Here is a 23931-nt window from a genome sequence, read left to right as displayed (position 1 = left end):
GGGTCCATGGAAAGTATGCAACATGGGTACTCCTTGGATGAGGAATTAAATTTTAAATCCAACGAGTAATTCCACTCAAAATTTGAGTAGAACCTTAAGGAGATAAGTTGAAAATACGAGTGAAAAAATTAGTTTTATTATTTTATTATTTTTTAATCTTTTTACTTTTTTACTCCAAAAATGGTGAATCATCCCCCATGGTTGAAATCATCATCTTGAATCTTATTGGTTCTTATAAAGTTTATTTTGGTTGTACATTTTTCTTAGGAGACCCATTTTAGACCTCAAAATTCCCCTAATGAACGTTGCGTATAGCATCGGCATATGTAAAGACAATCTTCTCAGAGAATATGAATGCTTTTCTAGAAAAGGGCAGGACATCTCAAAAGTCAAACAACTGCAAAGAAAGACATAGAGTCACAGAGCTCCATTCTTGACGATATAGTGTAACCATGTAGTTCTGCATGTATGAAACGCATCTAGTACACAACATGTGGCTCAAAATCAGTACCAAAGAACCAAAATCCATGGGTGGCATCAAATAAGCTACTATTGATTTTAACACCAAAGAAACTATTCTTTGGAGATTCTTCACAAAGCTAGGAGCTTGGATTTCTCTAATTGCTATTATTTGTTGGCTGATGTCTACCATCCTATCAAGTTTCTTTTTGAATGATGTATTCTCAAAATCGAAGACAACAGGAAAAATCACTGTTGTAGTTTAGTTTGTTTACATTAGTGAGAAAAATATATTGTTAAAATCCATCCCACACAAAACATCACTACAACTCAATTTTAGATGCACAAAATGGCTTCTAAGTATTGTGATCTAGATGAAACTTCTAACCTACCTTAGTGATAACATGCATATCGAACTCTTTTGTGTTATGTCTAATGCCTTCATAAAATGTTGTCCTCTCGCAATCATTTAGGTACATTGTCACATATACCTGCAAAAGGAAAGCAAGTGTACCCAGAGGAAATCATTCACATGGAATAAGAAACAAAAAAGCATCCAATAAATATTGAATGAAAATAACATACATCACATTTCCTATATCTTTAGGACACATTAGATGTAATTCATGATTAACTCACTAAAATAAAGAAAAACCTTGACCACATATTGGCTTTCAAGTCATTCACAAATTGTGGTTGTGCTTTTAATAAAGACGAGAAAAATTCATCGTGACTATTCTCATCCTGGCACCAGTTCTCAAAGTACATGGATATAAGATACACTTGATACTTGGGATTTTCTCTTTGTTTCCTATACATGGTAATATATCTCCAATAACCGATCTTCTCAGATAAGTAAGTGGCATGGAATATGAACTTAGGCTTGAAGAAAGTATATTTGTGTGCATTAGCTAGGAAACCGAGGTCCAATGCAAGATTGAAATATGATAAACCCTTGTTCAAAAACTTGTAACCCAATGTGTCAAAGATTGAGTTGATAAAGTCAATAGAAATATTACAACATAAAATGCAATTACAGTGGAAAAATGTATATTACAAATAAATCATTTATCTAATGTAAGTTTCAAATGGAAATATATCCAATCTAGTAAACTGCATTGCCAACAGATGTAGGGAGTTGTGAAAGGGGAGCCATTTTTAAAACAAACAACTACGACTTTGATCTAATAAACCATGTCTAAAAAGTAATATAGCATACCCTTCATGGCGAGCTTCATCTCTGGACATGAGGGAAAATATATTAGACACAACTCGGTTGGTTTTCTGCAAATGAACATTCGAGTTAGGTCAGTTTCCTACATACCCATTCACCAAGTCATCTCATAACAAGATACAAATGGATATTCATCAAATACAAATTTTTAACTCAATGTTTTCTTGTAATTCCATATACATATCGCACAAAGTCATCAAAATATCAAGCCAAGTATGTAATAGAAGCCATCAAACCATGTTGACCTGAGAGGAAAAGTGACTATATTAACCCATACATTATATCTTATTTTTTAATATGTATATATATATGAATTTAATAAAGTTTACTAGACTAATAGTCACTCAACATATAATTGGAAAGAGGATAGACTCTGCTCCTGGATGTAAGGTGTACAGGAGAGAAGTCACTGTCAAATTGCTGAAAGTAGTGGCTTGTGCTTTTGGCTCCAACTTGACACAACCAATATACTAAGTTTGCAGGTTGTGGGTAGATGTTAGTTATCCTTTAAAGGAAGCATTACAAGGTTCCCATAAATATCAACTAGTGGAGGGGAATTCATAGGTGTAGCCTGATGCTACTGTGATGGGGTCCATTTCAGGGTGTAAATGGTGGAGAACTATTGACTGCCTTAGAGAGGCTCAATATATGTGTTAAGAAACTAAGGCTTCTTCTTCATTCAAAGTGTCTGGAGAAAAAGCCCTAGAAGACTATCTTGCTAATTTGGAAATGTTTTATTTGCAGGTTTGTTTACTAGATCATGAAGCCTTTTTCTTCTGACTAGAGAAAGAATAAATGGGTTTGTTAAATAGTTCTTTCACTTAGTACCTCATTTTAACATTTTTTTGGCATTAAAATTTGTATTTATTGCAAATATTATAACAGTTATTGAGGAAGGCTGTTATGAAACCAGCTGACAAAAAGATAGAAAAGATAGATCAACACCTTAGAATTCAGCCTCTTCGAGGGGGCAACCTCCTTTACATTACATAAATGCACAATTCTTGGATGATACAAATGACAAAAGCTCCTTTCTATATATAGGAGTCTAAGGGGTCACAATATAACCCAGTTGACCTAACAATAATAATATAAAGCCTCAAAAATAACAATAGAGGGATTCTATGGGGCACAGTAATAATAATATGGGGATAATAGGGGCACAACACTATTAATAAGGGATACAACTACAATAGTAATGGGGTAATCACTAGTATTATAGGGACCTAACAAAGGCCCTTGGATTTAGGGAGTATAAGATCTTTTTTCAACTATGGTTCCCTAATATTTTTCTAGCATATTTTATCCCTCTTCCATCCCACTATGATCAAGGATTCCAAACCTGTTTGTGCACCTTTGGCTAGAAAATGTTTTAGAATCTATAGAGAAATCCATCAGGAATATAGATTGAGTTGGATCTTCGTAAAGTTTGGACAAGGGTTAATTTTCTATAGTTTCAAGCTAACCACTGGAACAAGACTCACAGAGTCTCCTGGTTACTTGCAATTCACTCAAATCAACAGAAAAATAAGGGGAGGACATGGTTAATCTCATCAAATGTTCAAACTCTTCGTTACTGGGTGAGTTTGTGTAGGGCTTGTCTTATCCCTGGAAGACTCGATGAGCATTTCAAGGTTTAGCTCAGTTCAACCTCATGCACTCGATCAACAACATATACATTGAAAAATTCATTTAAAAAAATTACAACATTTCTTCGAGGGTTTTAGACTTTCTTTTTTTCTTTTGGGCAGAAGAATTTACAGAGAGGAGTCTCCATCAAAACGCATCACAATTCAATTTTGTTTTGTCAATTTTCAATCCATGTGAAGGGGCTAATTGCTTGGAAAGCAAATTTTTGGAATTTTGAAAGGATTGTGCTATGAAATTTATAAAGATTTGCACTAAAGGTGTGGCCGGACTTGTGTTCTAGGCCAGTAGCCTTAACCATAAAATATTTTCACAAAGATTGGAAGCACTTTTTAGCTTATGCAAATTTTGGATTTTTTTTAAAGCTTTATTGGTTTTTTTCTTTTTTCATAAAGCCTTAAAGGAGAAATAGAATGTTATTTTCCTCTATTTGCGATTAGTTGCAAATTGGTAATGCCTCCTTCCCTGTAACAGCTCTGGTGAAAATTCCATGTAATAAGTGTTAAAAACAATAACCACGGATGACTGGGACACATATTCCAAGCTAAATGGTGGGAAAGACATCCTAGTGGGTGTTCATTTGGTTGTTTATGGTTAAGGAAATTGGCAAAGGCAATGGCTAAGGCATTAAAGAGGCAAAAAGGTATTTTAGAACATTTATTTATGAAAATAATGGAAATTAGGAGAAAAGGAAGGTAATAGGTCACATTTTGCATGTGAGGAGGAAATTGAAGGAAAATAATGGAAAATGAAGAAAATAGAGGCCTAATTAATAAAAAGGCTTATGAGGATCAGTGGGCAATACTTGGTCAGTTCATTTTTGGAGCTCACTCATTATTTTCTTTCTCTCTCTCTCTCATACTCTTCGATACTTAGAGTTTTCTTGGAGCATTCTTGGAGCATTCTTGGAGGATGTGGCATACTTGGATTCTTGGAGCAAGAAGGCAAAGGAAGAACATGAAAGTGCAAGAAGGCATCAACATTAATGACTATATCAGATTTGCTTGTAGGTATCGAGTTGCATGTATGATTTATTCACTAGTTTTGTCATGCATGGCACATGCATGTGGTTATGCATGTGGTTTCTTGGTTGTGATCTATCATTGGCATGGAGGATTTCCTGGATCGACAGTGAATTGCCTAGCCTTGCCATTTCTTGGATAGCCATAGTGATTGTGGGTTTACTTTCATTACTTTGCTTTGTTGGTTCTCATGTTTCCTTAGCTTGGGTTGAGTTATTAGTCTTGGAAGCCCTGGTTGAACAAATGCTCTAGAACCCCTGTAACAGCTTGGGTTGAGTTACTAGTCCTGGAAGTCCTTGTTGGACAAACGCTCTGGAATCCCTTGGTGGGTTGAGTTACGAGTCCTAGAAGCCTTGGGTGGAAAAACACTCTAGAAGCCCTATATAAGATGTGGGTTGAGTTACTAGTTCTGGAAGCCTTGGTTGGACAAACGCTCTAGAAGCCCTCGAAGGCTTGGATGGAGACCAATCTAATGATGGTTTTTGGTGATGTCTGGCGTGAGGTGGAATCACTATTTGATGGGTTGAGGTGGATGGCCTCTGGAAGCCCTAGATGAGTTTCGATTGATGTGTTCTATGATATCCCACATTCATGCTTGGAATATGGCACAGGGGTGATTGGCTAAAGAGAGACTTGGCTCAGCCAAACTATGGTTGGGTGGAACGTGGTAGTCCCATCTCTGGTTGGTTCATTTCATTTATTAATGAAAACAAATCATTCCCTTGATTTTCATGTGCAAATGTACTAATGTATATAGGGATTTTGATGGCTCATATGTTTATTGTATTTATGTTCCTATTATGTTTTTTTTATATACACATTTACCCCGGAGGTTGTTACAGAGTGGTATCAGAGCATGCTTCAAACGCTTGGACTGGATGGGCTCTATCAGAGATAAAATGAAGAACAAAGGTTAAATTTTAGACCTTTCTGTCATATCTGTTATAACTTTTCTTCTGTGGAATATTAGAAGTCAAAAATTTGTCCATACTGAAGGTAATTCCCACTGCTAATGTGGTAAAAATTCAAATATTGGTTCAAAATACTTTAGGAATTATGATCTAAGGAAGATGACCTTCCTGAATGCACCTTTAAACTGGTCACGTTGGCATTTCTGCAATAACTTTTCTTATGTAGGCTTTCAGAAGCTAAAAAATAATCCACAATGAGGAGAAATACCAATGATTATGTGGTAGAAATTTCAGGTATTCAGTCACAATATTTTAGGAGATATGAGCAGAGGGAGTCGAGCCTTATGAATGCTCCTAAAATCAGGTCTCAAACAGGTCACCTTGACATTTTTGTTATAACTTATCATCTGGGCACTCTCAAGAGCTGAAATGTTTTCCACAATGAGGGGAAAACCCATTGAGATTGTGATAAAAAAAAATTCAGACATTTATTCTCTATATTTTAGGATATATGACCAGTGGAAGTCGAGTTGTCTCGATACTCCTAGAATTATGCACCAAATAGGATTGTGTTGGTATTTTTGTTATAACTTTTCATCTATGAAATCTCAAAATTTAAAACTTGAACCATAGTGGGGGATAATTCCACTGACCATATTGTTCAGTTCCCATAACTTGTACTACTACAGTTTAGGATATATGCATTTAATCATTCACTATATTAGTTTGCATGCAAAGTGTTTGATGAAATGCTTAAATGGTTCAATGATTAATTGCATACAAACTGTTTGATAAAATGCCCCAATTAGTATGTTGTTTGTGGTTGGGGATAGTATTGATGTGTAATAGTATTTATGTAGTTGATATATTCTTACTTGTATGCAAATAGTTTTCTATATTAGTTTGCATGTAAAGTGTTTGAAGAAATGGTTACATGCAAATGTAATAGTATAGTAGTTGTTTGAAGAAAATGTAAAAGTATGGTAATTGTTTGAAGAAAACGTTATTTTTTTCTTGGATGGGATAGTATTGTGGTATGATAATATGGATGTAGCTGATATATGCCTATTTGCATGCAATTAATTTGAAGAGTTGCATGTATGGAATTTGAAAGGTTGCATGCAAGGAATTTGAAATTTGCATGTAAGGAAATGGAAAAGTGGCATGTTTTTAATTATTATGTTACAAGTGGAATAAGTGCAATGTTTTGAATTAATCTCATACAAGTGTATGCGAAATAAAAAAAAAAATCTTTTCAATTGTGGTTAAAATTAATAGAGCTTTGGAGATCCCATTTCCATAATTGGACATTGGAGATCGGGCCATTATAGTAGCTTCCCCCTTTTACCTTAGTGTGGACCATGGATAGTAAGGGGGTATGCTTATAGGTTGTTAGTATTGGTGAATGCTGATTTGAAATTAATAGAGATGATGTCTTGATTTTCGGAACATGTGACTCACTATATATGAATTATATGTCTCTTACATGTTGATTTCATGATACCTACTTACATCCTTGTATATTAGGTTACATTTTTGAATCTTTTGATTACATGTATCAGTCTTGTAGGTTGATTACAAGAATCGATCGCTTATGTTCGACTACATGTGTTTATGCATAGGTGTAGTTGATTTGGAATTGCTTATGCATATTGTTGGTTGCATGTGGCAATGTGCACAATGGAGTAATGTTTGTTGTTATGCATGTATGGTCTTGGTTATGATTATGCTTGTATAGTAGGTCAAACATGCCTTGTGAAGTCATTGTAAGAAATTTAGATCATCATCGTGCTATTGGATGTTATGATGCTAATATGTTGGTTGAGATAAAGCAGGAGATGCAGGTCATTATAATGAGGTTGCAACATTGAACTTTGGGGTAAGAGTATATCATCATACAGGTATTGTATGTTCGACAGCTATGTAAGTTAAGGATTTTATATGCATTAGGTTTATATACACTAGGTTTATGAATATGTATTTGATGTTATGGTTACATTCATGAGAGCTGTTAGATGATTAGTGTGGTTATATGCACATGTTTAAGATAGTCAAGAATGATAGTAACCTGTAGTTGTATGCATTGCTATTGCTGTTTTATATTAGATAACATGATGATTATGTTGTATTTTGTTGATGAGTATGATATATAGCTTATTTTTGTTATATGCTATTAACTTGATGATTAGGGTCATTTCATTGAGATATTGATGTTGTAATTTGGATTGGTCATATGTGTGATGGTTATGTTCATTGCGTTGAAGATCTTGATGTTATATGTATTGTGTTAACCTGGTTTGACTTATGCAAATGGTTATGGTTGCGATACTCAGGTATGAGATGACATATTTGTGATGTGTTTTCGTACTAATTTAGATTGATCATACATATGCGATTATTATGCATGAATGACAGATTCTGATGAGCTTGTAATATGAGCATGTTAGTTAGTTACTATTATGGATATCATGATTTATGTTGACATGTTGTAAAGTTATATCTCTCTAACTAGATTGATTATGCAGACAAGATAGCCTCCCTTGAGGTACACTAAGGTATGAGTTTGCTTATGTATTATACTTGGTGTTTCATAGTTGATTATCTCATCTATTTCATATTTGAGTGTTTGGTGCCTATTATGTTGTTTAATCTATTTATTTAACATGGTATGTTTGCAAGTGGTTAAATGATTGATGAATTTCTTAATATGAGTATGTGTTCAAATGATTTGTTTTAATATGATTGTACTAACATATATGTGTTGAGACAGTCAATATGTACTTGAATGTAGTTGATAGCTGTAGCATTATGTCTAATGACTATGAGTTGACTATGGATTATGACATGATTGTTTGTAAAAGTTGATTTCAAATTGATAAATATAATTGTCTTGATATTTGGTACATATGGTTTACATGTGTGGGCAGTTGCAAGAAACGTGCTTGGCACAATAAGATGAGGTAACTGGTGTATTATTATGCCTAATTATACATTGACAATTATGTGTTTATGGTAGCATGATGCAGGGAGTTGCATGGCAAGAGATGTTGCCATGAAATCTTGAAGAAGGCTCAGATTAAGCTTTCCCTGGGAACCATGGGGATTGAGTCATGGTGTTTGTTGTTAGTCTCATGCTTTTGGTCTTTTATGAATTGTTGAGCTTGATTTGTGGATTTGTTTATGTATAGTATATGGTCATACCACTTTTTTTGTGGAGTCATGTTGTTATTGGTTTTTATGGTCTTCTTCTTGTTTGTTTCTTGTCCTGCCTTTTATGTTTTGAGTCTTGGGAATTGGTTGGGAAAGAGGAAATTTGGTGGAAATCAGGAGAGATGTTTGGTACCCAACCGATGTTATAAGACCCAGATGAAGCTCTGTGCATGAATAAGCACAGCGGAAGGTAAGACTATGACAATTGGTTAGATTGGTTGGGTCCATTGTGCTAAATGGACAGTAGCAGTGCAGACAAAAGAAATGTAACCAGAAAAGGTAAAGTAAATGGATCAGCAGTGTCATATGCTTTGGATATTTTGGGAACTATTTCTCTCAATGCTTGTGCATAAATGAGGAAGTTCTCTAAACCTAGACCTTATGTTATCTAGTAATTATTTTATGATCATGATTATGTTGAAGTATATATATATATGTATACATGTATGTATGTATGTCGTTGTTGGACATGATCATGATTGTTTTATGCTAACATTTATATATGTATGTACATATCCATGTATCTATGTTACTATCTAACAAGGTTGTTAGGGATCATTCTTGTGGAGGAATGATTGCTTATGCAGGAGAAAAACATGAAGAGGTTCATGGTCTTATGAGGAATCAATTGGGAAGAATAGTGATGGCAAATATACGAGGTCAGTATCATGTGGATATTATTTGATATTGTATACTTGTATTATGCCTAAGTCTATGTTATAGCATGTAATGTTGAAGGATACATCAACAAAGTGACCGTAGTGTGGTCTGCGACATGCTCAGATAAGCATGGATGAGATACCGGAAGCAAGGTTTCTTGCTAAGGACAATATGGTTTTGATGTGTGGTACTACTGTTATGCATATGTTGTATATGTTTTACATGTTGCATCTATGATTTGTGAAATTGTGGTGTTGTGTATACGTAGCATGTGTACATGTTATTTATGCAATGTTATGTACAGGATGGTACAAATAGGGTTGTGTGAATATTGCATATGGGGTGTTGTATACATATTGTATTGTCTTCATTACATATATGCGGCATGTGTGCATATGGTGATATATACATTTTGGATATGCAGTGTTGTGTAAAGATGATGCTATGTACATGTTGGATATGCAGTGTTATGTACAGTGGTGTTGTGTGCATGTGGTACATTGGTACTATGTATATATGGTGTGGTGTGCATGATTGTACAAGTGGTGTCATGTACGTGTGGAACTGTGTATATATTGTACAAGTGGCATTGTGTGCATGCGGTGCTATGTACATGTCGTGCATGTGGCACTTTGTACATGTGGTGTCGTATACATGTTGTGCATGTGGTACTATGTACATATGGTGTTGTTTTCATGATTGTACAAGTTGTGTTGTGAGCATGTGGTGCCATGTACATGTTTTACATAAGGTTCTATGAGCATGCGGTGCTGTGTACATTTCATGCATGTGATTATATGCACATATGGTGTTGCGTATACATCGTGCATGTGGTACTGTGTACATGTTGTACATATGGTACTAGTGTACATGTGGTATTGTGTGCATGTCGTTGATGTTGTGTTATGGGCATGCGGTATTATGTATATGCATCATGTAGTCATGGTATTGTGGTGTGTGTACTCGTTGTGTGGTACTTTGTGTAGGTACATGCATTGGGGTGGTATTTCACATCGGATATAGATAGATGCATTTTTTTATACACAAGATGTATCCGTATGTATTGAGTTGTGTCGTACACTAGGTGTAGGAGTATGTGTTGTATGTTAGGTGTAGATGCATGTGTTGCATGGAGTTGCATGCCGTATCTGGTCGTATGTGTGTGATGCACACTATGCGTATGTGCACATGGTTGAGGAGAAGGCATTGGATGTTTGTCAGGTGTGGCAACCAATCCAATGTGTTACAGAAAGAACCAAGGTAGAAGTAAGGATCGATGAAGGATAAGTATTGGTATTGTATTTCGGTTTTAGTATGCATGTGATTTATGATTCTAGACCATGATGATTACATGTGATCTATGATTTTGATTTATGATGGTTACATGTCATTTATGATTTTGATGGTTATGTTTTAGCTAACCTGATGTGATATTTTTATACATGTTGACTTGGTCAAATATGCTAGTTTGACTTGTTGTGACAAGAAGCGAACATGATTACAAATGTACTGTATTGACGAGCTACCAATGAGGTATGATGTGAATTTATTTTAAAACTGATGGAAGCTATGTGTGTGGTACAGGAATCATGAACATGCCCGATGGGGTAGTTGAAATCAACTACAAGAATTAGCGGCTTGATATGGTGGTTTGGTGGTTGCTTATGGTGGTTTGGTAGTTGCTTTATGAAGGTTTAGTATTTTATTTACGTTGGTTTCTTATATACTTTATGGTGATTGATATATTCTTTGTGATGATTGATATATTCTTTATGATGATTTGATATGTGCTTTGTGTTGGTTGATACATGCTATATGATGTTTTGATATATGCCTTATGATGTTTTGATATATGCTATATGATGATTAGTGTATGATTGATATATATTTGGTATATGATTTGGCATATGTTTTGGTATATATATTTTGATGATGTTGTTATATGTACACCCATGTATGGATGTAAATACCGTAACGAGTTGTGTTATAAAGCCCCACTAATGGTATGGGTGTAATGTTATTATGCTATCATGTGGTTATGTTATCATGATGTTATGATGTCATATGAGTTTTCTTAAGTATAATGATCATTGTAAATACCATAATGAGTTGTATTATAAAGCTTCACCATGTGGTATGTTGTCATGTCGTTATGATGTTATGTCTTGAGTAGATCATTCATTGTAAATACTACATCGAGTTGGGTTATAAAGCTCCATGAGCAGTATGTATTCTTTCAGTAGGCTACTGAGGTATATGTGTGATTGAACACCGAGGACGGTGTTCCCCCAAGGGGAGGGTTCTGTAACAGCCCTGGTGAAAATTCCATGTAATAAATGTTAAAAACAATAACCACGGATGACTCGGACACGTATTCCAAGCTAAATGGTGGGAAAGACATGCTAAGGGGTGTTCATTTGGTTGTTTATGGTTAAGGAAATTGGCAAAGGCAATGGCTAAGGCATTAAAGTGGCAAAAAGGTATTTTGGCACATTTATTTATGAAAATAATGGAAATTAGGAGAAGAGGAAGGTGATAGGTCAAAATTTGCATGTGAGGAGGAAATTGAAGGAAAATAATGGAAAATGAAGAAAATAGAGGCCTCATTAATAAAAAGGCTTATGAGGATCAGTTAGAAAGACTTGGTCAGTTCATTTTTGGGGCTCACTTATTATTCTCTCTCTCTCTCTCATACTCTTGGACACTTAGAGTTTTCATGGAGCACTCTTAGAGGGTGTGGCATACTTGGATTCCTAGAGCAAGAAGGAAAAGGAAGAACATGAAAGTGAAAGAAGGCATCGGCATCAACAACTACATCATATTTTCTTGTAGGTATTGAGTTGCATGTATGATTTATTCACTAGTTTTGGCATGCATGGCACATGCATGTGGTTTCTTTGTTGTGATCTATCATTACCATGGAGAATTGGCTGGATCAACAGTGGATTGCCTAGCCTGGCCATTTCCTGGATAACCATGGTGATTGTGGTTTACTTTCATTGCTTTGAATTTTTTCATTCTCATGTTTCCTTAGCTTGGGTTGAGTTATTAGTCCTAGAAGCCCTGGTTGAACAAACGCTCTGGTAGCCCTGTAACAGCTTGGGTTGAGTTACTAGTCCTGGAAGCCCTGGTTGGACAAACGCTATGGAAGCCCTTAGTGGGTTGAGTTACTAGTCCTGAAAGCCTTGGTTAGACAAACGCTCTTGAAGCCCTGTATAAGTTGTGGGTTGAGCAGGGAAAATTTTAAGAACCCCCCTAAATTTATAAATATAATAAATGGGTGAATCTCCATGGTATATAGGAAAAATGGAAGGCGATTTTATCAATAATATAATATGCATATATAATTTTTTGGCGAATCTCTCACCAGGCATGGCGAATATTTTACTCAATTATAAAATCTTGTAAGATCTTGGCGAGTCTTTCACTAAATAATAAAACTTTGTAAAGTCCTAGTGAATCTTAGCATAGGCTACATGTTGTTTTAATTCCCCCATTTAAATAGGCTACATTCCAGGTGAATACCATGGGTCAATACCATGTGCCATTTTGGTGAATACCATGGGTCAATACCATGTGCCATTTTTGTTTTTATTAATTCTAATATTAGGGTTAATAATGGTTTTTTGCATGGTATTAATAACAATCTAGTCCATGGTATTTGTCCCATAGTATTTTGGCCATAGGTTTCACCTAAATATAACCCATTTTTTTAGTGTTCGTAAATATAAGGTGACTTATGGAGTAAATATAAAAAAATGTTTTATTTGTTTACCATACCTCTCGTTTATTTATATTTTTATTAATTTACCATACCTCTTTTACAAATATGGTATTTGGCCCATAGGATTCACTTAAATAAAACCTCTTTTTTGAGCCTTGATAAATAGAACGAGGGTTATTGACTAAATATAAAAAGAGGTTTTATTTATTTACGATACGTCTAGTTTATTTATATTTTTATTTATTTACCATACCTTTTGAGTAAGTATAAAAAAGACGTTTTATTTATTTACCATACCTCCACTTTACTTATATTTTTATTTGTTTACACCCTTACATGTATATAAGGTGACTTATGGAGTAAATATAAAAAACCTTTTATTTATTTATCATACCTCCACTTTACTTATATTTTTATTTGTTTACACCCTTACATGTATATAAGGTGACTTATGGAGTAAATATAAAAAATGTTTTATTTATTTACCATACCTCTCATTTATTTATATTTTTATTAATTTACCATACCTCTTTTATAAATATGGTATTTGGCCCATAGGATTCACTTAAATAAAACATGTTCTTGAAAATGGGCGAATGGATTCACTTAAATAAAACCTATTCTTGAAAATGGGCGAATGGAAGGTTGTAAGTCCTAATTTCAAGGGCTAAATTTACCTTTTTTACCCTCTCCCTTAAAACAAGGTGGGCTATTTGAGGTGATTTGTAAAAATGTACTATGATACAAAATATTCGCCCACTAAAAATTTAAAACCCCTTAATTTCGCCAAAGGGCGAACATTCGCCCCTAAAATTATCCTTGGGGTTGAGTTACTAGTTTTGGAAGCCTTGGTTGGACGATCGCTCTGGAAGCCCTGGAAGGCTTGGATGGAGACCAATCTGATGATGGTTTTTGGTGATGTCGGACCGTGAGGTGGAATCACTGTTTGATGGGTTGAGGTGGTGAATGTCACCTTGGTTAGTATGGAGCTCCTTGGTTTATCTCTGGGGTCGCAAGCCTGTTGCGCTATCACCTTGGATCCCATCAATGAGCTATGATGCTGCAGGATTTACATTAGAGCCTTGTCTTCACTTGATTCTACTGAGCTTTGTCAAAGTCTTGATGGACCCTGGAACTTGCATGTCCCATGGTCTGCAACACTTGTGACAGGTGGGTGGTCTCTGGAAGCCCTGGATGAGTTTTTATTGATGTGTTCTATGAGATCCCACATTCATGTTTGGAATATGGCACGGGGGTGATTGGCTGAAGAGAGACTTGGCTTAGCCAATCTATGCTCGGGTGGAACATGGTAGTCCCATCTCCGGTTGGTTCATTGCATTATTAATGAAAACAAATTCATTCCATTGATTTTCATGTGAAAATGTACTGATGTATATATGTATTTTGGTGGCTGATATGTTTATTGTATTTATGTTCCTATTATGTTTATTTTATATGCACATTTACCCCGGAGGTTGTTACATTCCCTCTCTCAAGTGGGTTTAGGCATAATGTCTCCCTCTTGTCTCATGTCATTTTGTAAATCCTTTGTCCTACCCCAAGTTGTTTTTAAGGGGGGATATTAGGATATTAGACCATAGGATTTGCTTGAGACCAACTTGGTCTAATGTACTATAGTCATGTGTTCTTTGGTTATCTAATGGTCATTGTTTTATCTCATGCATAGATGCTCTAATGGTGATCATGTGTTGAAAAATGTGCAACAAGAAATGCTAAATTTAGAAAGTTCTGAAAATAGATCTGCTAAAAATATCATGTCTAAAAATAGCAGTTTGGCCAATGAGAATTTTGGCCACCTTAGGTGAGAGGTGAAACTTCTAAAAAAATAAACTTCTAAAAATAGCATTTCTGGGTCCCTTCCTATTTTTAGCAGTCCCTAGTCTAACTATAGGAAGTAAAAACGAATTTGGTCTTAACAACAGTTAAAAATATTAATTAATTAATCTCCATGAGTTAATTAGTTATGGAAAATTAAACTTGAAGTCTTTGTGAGATCATGCAATTATTTTCTCTGTTGATTTAGGAATTTATCCCTTGATTAAAGGAGATAAGGTTTAGTTCTATATTTAGAGGATCAATTGACTTAGTTTTAACTAGTCAAGTCCAGTTAGATTATTTTAACAAGTTGTTAAAATAATGATTGATAGTTTGTTGATGCTCGCATGCATGTGACAACTATTATTTCCAGATAATTGAGTATTCTCTCATGAATAACTGATGTATGGCAGTTCAGACAAAGACCTAGTTGAGATCAGATGAGGGACAATGTACTATCAAATGCTAGGATATTTCTAGTAAGTATTCCTTGCATGAGGAAGGAATCTATTTTCTTCTATGACTACATAGTTGGACCTGAGGTGACAGAAGGTATGATTAGGCCAACTTACAGCCTATATATTGAGGCCTAGGTAGTCCATGATTTTCATCTTCTGATTGCAAAGAGAGCAGGATAGCTATTGAGCTGATTCTTTTTGTATGTTGTTGAGGATCTCCACTTGATTGATAATACAGTGTTGGGGTTTTATGTTGGTGCTTTCCCCAGTGATATATTCTGTGTTATGTGTGATTGATTCCTTCTTATCAGTTATATGTGCTCTTATTGATGTTGCTCATGGTTGATTAGCTTCCACAAAGTTTATGGTAGATGTAGATCTAGTATTATGCTTTAGTACATTGAATATATCAATTTGATTTGCAGGTGAAATTTCTACATGATATTAGTGAGCTAGCTGATTTGTAGAGAAAATTCTACATGGTATCGGAGCATAGGCGATCAAAGAAGAAAGTATAGAAGAAGGAATTCGAAGTTTATTATTCAGGGTATAGATCTCAAGTTCTGATCACATCTATTTCACTAATGGCGTTCTATGGTTTGAGGCTTGAGTATGCCCTTGATGGTAGCTCAAACTATACAGCTCGGAAGGATTGCATGGAGGCAATATTGGAAGATAACGACCTTAAGGACTTCATTGATCAAGAAGTCCCTAAGCCTACTGATGCTACTCAACTGGCGGAATGGAAGAAGTGTGTGGCTAGAGCTAGGAGAATTCTCTTGGATGGAGTGTGAGATCACATTATCTCAAGCCTCCATGGGAAGGAGACTTCGCATACAATGTGGAAAACATTGAAAGATTTATATCAGAATAGTAGTGATCAGAGGAAGCTGGAAGTGAGGAAGCTGGAAGTGAAAGACAAAGTTCAAAAGATCAAGTGTTAAAAGGATGAGATGATCTCTATGTATCTGACCAAGTTCATCACATGCAGGGATGAGCTTGAAAGTGTAGGGGTCGTGACAACTAATGATGATATGGTGAGTCTAGCACTCCTTGGCCTTCCTAAGGGTTGGTATAGCTACTAGGACTCAGTTAATGGAAGGGAGAAACTGCCAGATTGGGAACTACTATGGTTGGATTTGATGCAGGAGGAGATCAAACAGAGCACCAGAGACAGTTCTTCATCCTTAGAGGATGAGGAGAACTGTGCCTTAACAAGTAAGGAAAAGAAGGGGAAGGAGAAGGTTTCTCTTTCCGAATCAATTCTTCCAATGGTGGGAAGAAGGATGACAAATCAAAAGTGCAATGCTTTCGTTGTCATGAGGTGGGACATTATGCTGCAAATTGTCCATAGGGGAAATCCAAGGAGGTATTCGGGGAAGGATATGAAGGTGAGGCACTTGCTTCACAGTTCGAGTTGGATTTCACACTCTTTGCATGCATGGTTTCATCCATGCTGGGAAGTGGTTGGTTTCTTGACAGTGGAGCTTCTTTTCACATGACCGGTGATAAGAGTTTGTTCAGTACTTTGGAGGAGAAAGATCTCCAGATACTCATAGCGATGGGTAATGATGAAAAGTATAACTAGTGTCTCAGGTGTAGGCATGGTTATTTTTAAAAGGAGCCACAATTGGTGCAACAACTTCAGGAGGTTGTGGAGTAGCCACAATAGGGAAGCTGAGTGGAGATCGAATAGAGACATCTACTTATGCAAAGACCTCCAGTAGGGGGAAACTTTGAGCCAGGTGGGCAGAGGGATTACATGCAGCCATACCTCTAGGTAGCAGGTGGGGCAATGTAGAGTGATTGTCCTAAGGAGGAGGGGCAGGATCCTTGAGGTACCCAACCTCTTGGATGAGACCTTGCTACGGGAGCCCTGATGTGGAGTAGCAGGAACTGACTGATTGGGTAGAGACAGATGTGGATGGAGCAGCAGAGAGAGCTACAGTGCAGGGAATCCCAAGATAGCGCAGAGCATGCAAGCTACAATAATGCGAGAGGCACAAATGTGTTGTATAATGCAGGGTAGCATAGAGAAGGGTGCAATGGTGCGAGAGGCATGGAGATGTTGTAGTAGCGTAGAGGTCAGAGATGGAGCACTTGTCAGCAGCAGGTAGAGCTTCAGCATCAGAGTATGGTTCTAGCCCAACAAAGAGGTCAGTTGGGAGTTTTTTTGTTCTGAGTGTTGCTGGAGCAACTGCACTTGGTAGATGTGTTGCATGCAGAAAATTCTAGAGTTATAGGATCGAGTTCAAGAGGAAGACTTTCTTGTTGAGAGGGAGTGTTGAAAAATGTGCAACAAGAAATGCTAAATTTAGAAAGTGCTAAAAATAGATCTGCTAAAAATAGCAGTTTGGCCAATGAGCATTTTGGCCACCTTGGGTGAGAGGTGAAACTGCTAAAAATAGAAACTTCTAAAAATAGTGTTTCTGGGTCCCTTTCTATTTTTAGTAGTCCCTGGTCTAACTATAGGAAGTAAAAACGAATTTGGTCATAACAATAGTTTAAAATATTAATTAATTAATCTCCATGAGTTAATTAGTTATGGAAAATTAAACTTGAAGTCTTTGTGAGTTCATGCAATTATTTTCTCTCTTGATTCAGGAATTTATCCCTTGATTAAAGGAGATAAGGTTTAGTTCTATGTAGAGAGGATCAGTTGAGTTAGTTTAAACTAGTCAAGTCTAGTTAGATTATTTTAACAAGTTGTTAAAATAATGAGTGATAGTTTGTTGATGTTTGCATGCATGTGACAACTATTATTTTCAGATAAGTAAGTATTCTCTCATGAATAACTGATGCATGGCAGTTCAGACAAAGACCCAGTTGAGAATAGATGAGGGACAGCGTACTATCAGATGCTAAGATATTTCTAGTAAGTATTCCTTGCATGAGGAAGGAATCCATTTTCTTCTATGACTACGTAGTTGGACCTGAGGTGACAACAGGTATGATTAGGCCACCTTACAGCCTATATATTGAGGCCTAGGTAGTCCATGATTTTCATCTTCTGATTACAAAGAGAACAAGATATCTATTGAGCTTATTCTTTTTGTATGTTGTTGAGGATCTCCACTTGATTGATAATACAGTGTTGGGGTTTTATGATGGTGCTTTCCCCAGTGATATATTCTGTGTTATGCATGATTGATTCCTTCTTATCAGTTATATGTGTTCTTATTGATGTTGCTCATGGTTGATTATCTTCCACAAAGTTGATGGTAGATGTAGATCTAGTATTATGCTTTAGTACATTGCATATATCAGTTTGATCTGCATGTGAAATTTCTACATGATATCAGTGAGCTTGCTAATTTGTAGAGAAAATTCTACATCATGTTCTAGGTATTTATGACAACTAATCTATGTTGTATCACCTAGTTGGTCCATGATATCTATTTAAAGATCATGGATGGTCACTTGTCTTGCATGATGAAGAGTAGAGTATTGTACTAGGTATAACCCTTCATTTCTTGCGCAGTAGTACAACTTTTCTATTGCTGCATGGATGTCTCATTTTGATGGTTTTACCATGTAATACTTGGTGTCTTAGTTTACGGTCAGCATGAGTTATTCCTAAGTGGTATCCATCCTTTTGAGTAACCTACTTGTGATTTCCTAATATGGTATCAAAGTGCTTATGAGGTTCACTCCTCATTCCATGATCAATATAGTTATGTTGGGTATTTGAAGAGCTCTGGATCCCTTCTTTTGGTTTTGAGGTCAAACCTGTGGAGCTCAATATTATCAGGGTTTAAAGAACTAGGGTTTTTGTTCTATTTCAACAAAACCTATGTATTTTTGGGAGATCTGACTAATCCATGTATTACAGTAAAATTTCAATGCTTGGTCTTTTTCTTATGTTGGGGCCCATAAGGATCACTTGAATTTTAAGTTCTTGGGAGTCATGCCACTTAATATAGGCACAACCCTAGATTTGTAGATAGTCACAAGTGGACCCAAGCTTTGCCTAGGTGTTGGGTCCACCTTAGATGCACAAACTAGTATATATAAATGTAAGGCTTTGGCCTAGTTTTGGAATAAAATCTAGGTAAACAGATTCAAAACATATGATGTCTTTTTGTGTCCATATTTCATTTCATGAGAAATGATACAACTTTTATGTTGCTTCATGGGTGTTTCCCTTTGTGAGGTTCTTACCACATAAATATTGGTGTCTCACTTTTTGTCAGTTTGAGTTATTCCTCTATGTTGTTCATCCTGTGAGTAGCCCACTTGTGATTTCTCATTATGGTATCAGATTAAATCATTTTTTATTTGAATATTGAGGTATTTATGTTGAGTATTTGAAGAGTTTCAGATCCTTTGTTCTATTTTTGAGGTCGGAATTTCGGAATTCTCCTTATTAGCCCTTGATGTTCTATATTGGTTGTTCTATTTCAAAAAAATATGTGCATTTTTGGAATATTTGACTGCTCCATGTATTACATAGTCAATGCATGGTATTCTGTTTTCTTGTATTGCAACAACTCTTCAACATCTTAAGGAACACCATCATTTTCACTCGTCGACTTCTTTATCACCTCAAATACACTCAACAACACCCCAACTAATCCTTGTTGCAATTCTCCACCTTCCTAATCTATTGGGTAGACTTCCTAGGAATAAACATTACATTGTACCGTTGGTCCCTTTAGAAACTTAAGTGTCTTATTTTATCAAAGAATCAAGATGTAAGGCACCGTGAACTACAAATCTCTTCTTTTTTATCAAAATGAAATTATGTTCCTCCTAATACGGTGAATAAGGCTGCAAGTGGACTAGTTATTACCAATAGCAAAATAAAAAACCAATCTGGAAAAGTACCCAAGAAACAAGTTGATAAAGCTCCAAAGCCCCATCCACATCCATCCTATTAGGTTCACTTGTGCTATGTTAAGTAGTTCTCCCTTTTATTGGCATTCTAATGTGTTGATGGGGCCATTAAATTCTCCAAATTAAACAAATTGTTGCCAAAGAATCATGTCCTCTTTAGTTGTGAACATCCTAATAAAAATGATTCTTAACTACACCTCCTAATCATTAATAGGAAGCACCTCTTTGGAACTATTTTGATAGCACACGGTTTGGTCATTTGCCTATTATTTCCTTATTTATCACTGGCCATCAAGTTGGGTCCATAAAAACTACCTATAGTTATACTATGGTGTCTAAAGTCAGCTCTTGATTTTTGTATATGGAAGTTTGAGACTTAAATTGTATAAGGAAGATATATATATATATATATATATATATATATTTAGGGCTACATGTTACCCCTGTTTTTTTATAAAGAATGTGGAGGAGGATATCTGAATATTAATGTCATTTCGAGAAATGGTATTTTGAGTTCCTAAAGTAACTGACGGATCTATTAAATGTCTTATTCCTCTCTTTGTGATTGGAAATAAGTGTTGGTATTATAAGGCCTTATACTTTATTTTTTGCACTAATGTGTTTTTTATGTTCACTAGAAATCAAATTTGAATACTTTTCTTACAGTTTTGTAGTGGATCTGTTAGGAATAAATCCCTTTTTTCCAAGGAAAACCTCGCAGGGAAACTGAAGGGATGCTTCCCCACATCATGGATGGCACTCCAAGTAAAACCATCCACGTAGACTAGTGCACCTAACCCAATGGGATTCAAACCATGTGTCTACTAGCATGGAACTAGCTAATGACCAAAAACATTGGCAACAACCAATTGAGCTAACCCCTTGGGTTTTGTTAGAAATAAATATAACAACTAACTACAAAAATATCTGGAATTTTCCATTTTGATTGCTTTATCAATATTTGCTAGAGTTCACTCTGGTTTATTTTTATGAGAATATATTTCATCTTACTAGAAGATATTGTTGGTCCAAAGAATGTATACTTATTAATGTCTTGAATTAATATCTCTCCAATGCAAAAAATCTTCCTGATTCATCTTATCAATCTATCAGACACTGATTCCACAAATGGATCCAAAATTTGAAGTAGAAAAAGGATAATTACAAAAGCAAAAATTGAATTTAAAAAAAATTCATGAAATCAATTTTTTCATGAAAACTTGAATCTGGAAAATTTATACTTCCATTGAACTTTGGATTTCATATTTAAGACTCTTTATAAGATTATTATTGGAAAGGTCCATACCAAGATGGAAAAAACAAATGGAATACACAACACCATGTAAGTCAAAGCAAAGATGAACATTGTCACCCATGCTCTTTCAACTTTATATTGACGAGCTAGAAGATCTAATTTCAAAGTGATACAGGTGGTTTCTTTCTCTATGGAATTTCCATTGGAAGTTTGTTGTGTGGATGAATTTATCCTTTTATCCCACATAATCATATGACTCTAGAAGAATCTAGAAACTTTGAGATCATTCTTTGACAGTTATGGCCTTCAGTTCAACCTTGCAAAATCAAATATTTTGGCTTTCAACATGTCTTAGAAGGAGGCATCTAATACTAATCTCACCTATAAATAAGAGGAGATGGAAATGGTGACATCCTACACTTACACTAGAGTAGTATCCTCTGGCCCATACTTCAGTGTAATCCCAACAACAATGTCAAGGCGAAGAAGAGGATATGAAGCATCAAAAACACTATAGAAAAAATGTTTCTAGATCGATTTCCAAGATATTTGAGTTTAGATCTCCCTTTTCCATACCTTAGTGACACCTTCTCTCTTTTACAATTGTGAAGCTTGGAACCTGTGCCTAATTGAAATAGGATGGAACTACTTAAGAGAGTACTCACTACTGTGCTCTCAGAGTATATTCAGGCAACGAAAAATATCTCACACTTTTGGCTTGTCTGCACCTCCATGAATTTCCATGTTATGACCATGTTGCATAGGATTTGTTGCATGGGAGACTCCCGCTCAAGCCAAAACAAATATTTTTATGGCTATCCAATTCTCTATACAAATTTCTATCCAAAATATCATAAATAGCTGGCACGCTAGATCTTCCTCTTTGCTCCAATACTTGAACATTGCTATCGAATTTCTTATGGCTCAAATATTTGTTTTCATTACAAGGTGATAGATGTATTTACGTACTTCTTGATGAGATGCTTCACCTTTGACCATAGGCTCTAATAGACGAATATTTCCACATTGTTAATTCTAGGTTCACTACCTAATAATTTTACCTTCTAAATGATTTTGGTCACAATAATCATTAGGAGAAAATCTATTATATTTATTAAGGAGGTGGACATTGGAAATCCCATCACATACTTTTTTCAGCATTGGATGATAGGAGAGGTTAGGTTTAATGACATTTTTGGCCTAGGTATTCCTCCTTGGTGCCCTATAGGCCCTTTCCCAGTTTGATATTTTGGGTTTCTTGCGATTTTATTCTCCCTCTCTTTTGAGGTTTCATCTGATTAATCTATCATCTGACTAATCATATGGTTGTTTTTCCTAGACTAAACAAACTCCTTACAAATTTATATCTAGAACATTAAGAAACCACTTTGCCACACCCATAGCAAAAATATAACATCCCATATATTCCAATGCAATATATCATAATATATACATTCATTTATCCAACAAAATCCACCATACCAAAGGTCCATGACAGACTACCATAAACAAATTGTTCTCCACCAACAACCAATATTTTCAAATCTCTAATGCAGATGGGAAAGTTCAATCCATAAATCAAGAAATACATAAAGAAATTCCAAACCAAGAGAGTAGAAAGTCCACGGGGGCTTCACTAGGGAGAAACACCATACCACGAGGGTTCATATTGGGGGATATATATTGAGGAAAAAATGACATAATATATTGGGGGATATATAGGGGATAAAGGGTTTCTATATTAGAACCTATAAAAAATGGAGCTCAAAGTTAATGAAAAAATATAAAGGGGTATAAAAAATGTTAATGAAAAAGATGGAAACCTATAATATCTAGTGAAAGTAGCTATTTTAAATTGGGAAAGTGTATTGGGTTCATATTGGTAAGGGGTTAAATAATGTGAATTTTAAAGGTATTTTCCAATATGTAGTCAAATTAGGGGTATTGTTTAGTATTCCATGAACGCACATGATATGTCAGAAGTTCATTGAGTGAATCCCCCATGAGAAAAGTGGGCAATTACGTGTTGCAAAGACAAATATGAAAATTGCAATATATAAGAACGTGAGAAAATTTTGGAAGGTTGATCCAAGTTTTAGAGAGCGAGAAAAGTAGTCCATTCACATATAATATAGAGAATGTGATTAGATTTGAATAAGAAAGCAGTAGAATAGATCTGTGGTCGATACCCTACATCAAAAACTGCATATTAAAACAAAACTCCATAGGATCTTCCTTTACAAGTGATGTATCTCAGACCTTGTTTCAATTGCACCTAGTATCAAAATCATACTACCTCCTATTCACGATATAACACCAAAATGATGATATCTAGATACCGTTGATACCAGAAGTGGGAACAACTTCCAAAATACACAACTACTTTGTGGAAATTTCTTAGGAACTCATGGCATTTGAGAAATAGGTAGCAAATATGTGCTACAATGATTTTATATGGATAATATAATCTATTCATATAGGTTGAGAGCTTTGAACACCCTTAAAAATGCATATGGCATAAACATTCAACTTTGTAGCCTCATAAAACACGACAGGCAAAAGCAAAGTCAGAATCTGTAACAGATACTACCCTCTCATATCAATAATAGCCTGGAAGAGAGGAAAAATTTAGATTGAAATGTGAAGAATATCAATAGATCAACTTTTTTTAGACAAATT

General features: G+C 35.5%; 1 pseudogene; it reads right to left on the bottom strand.

The window, feature by feature from the left end:
* Positions 1-479: 479 nt before the first annotated feature.
* Positions 480-20033, bottom strand: LOC149185663 (magnesium-protoporphyrin IX monomethyl ester [oxidative] cyclase, chloroplastic-like; annotated as a pseudogene).
* Positions 20034-23931: the final 3898 nt, after the last annotated feature.

Source organism: Pinus tabuliformis, chromosome 3_1 (genome assembly GCF_031772625.1).
Source record: "Pinus tabuliformis cultivar Carrire ecotype Pingquan chromosome 3_1, CPIR1, whole genome shotgun sequence".
In the NCBI taxonomy this organism is placed as follows: Eukaryota; Viridiplantae; Streptophyta; class Pinopsida; order Pinales; family Pinaceae; genus Pinus; species Pinus tabuliformis.
This window is presented reverse-complemented; position numbering and strand designations above follow the sequence as displayed.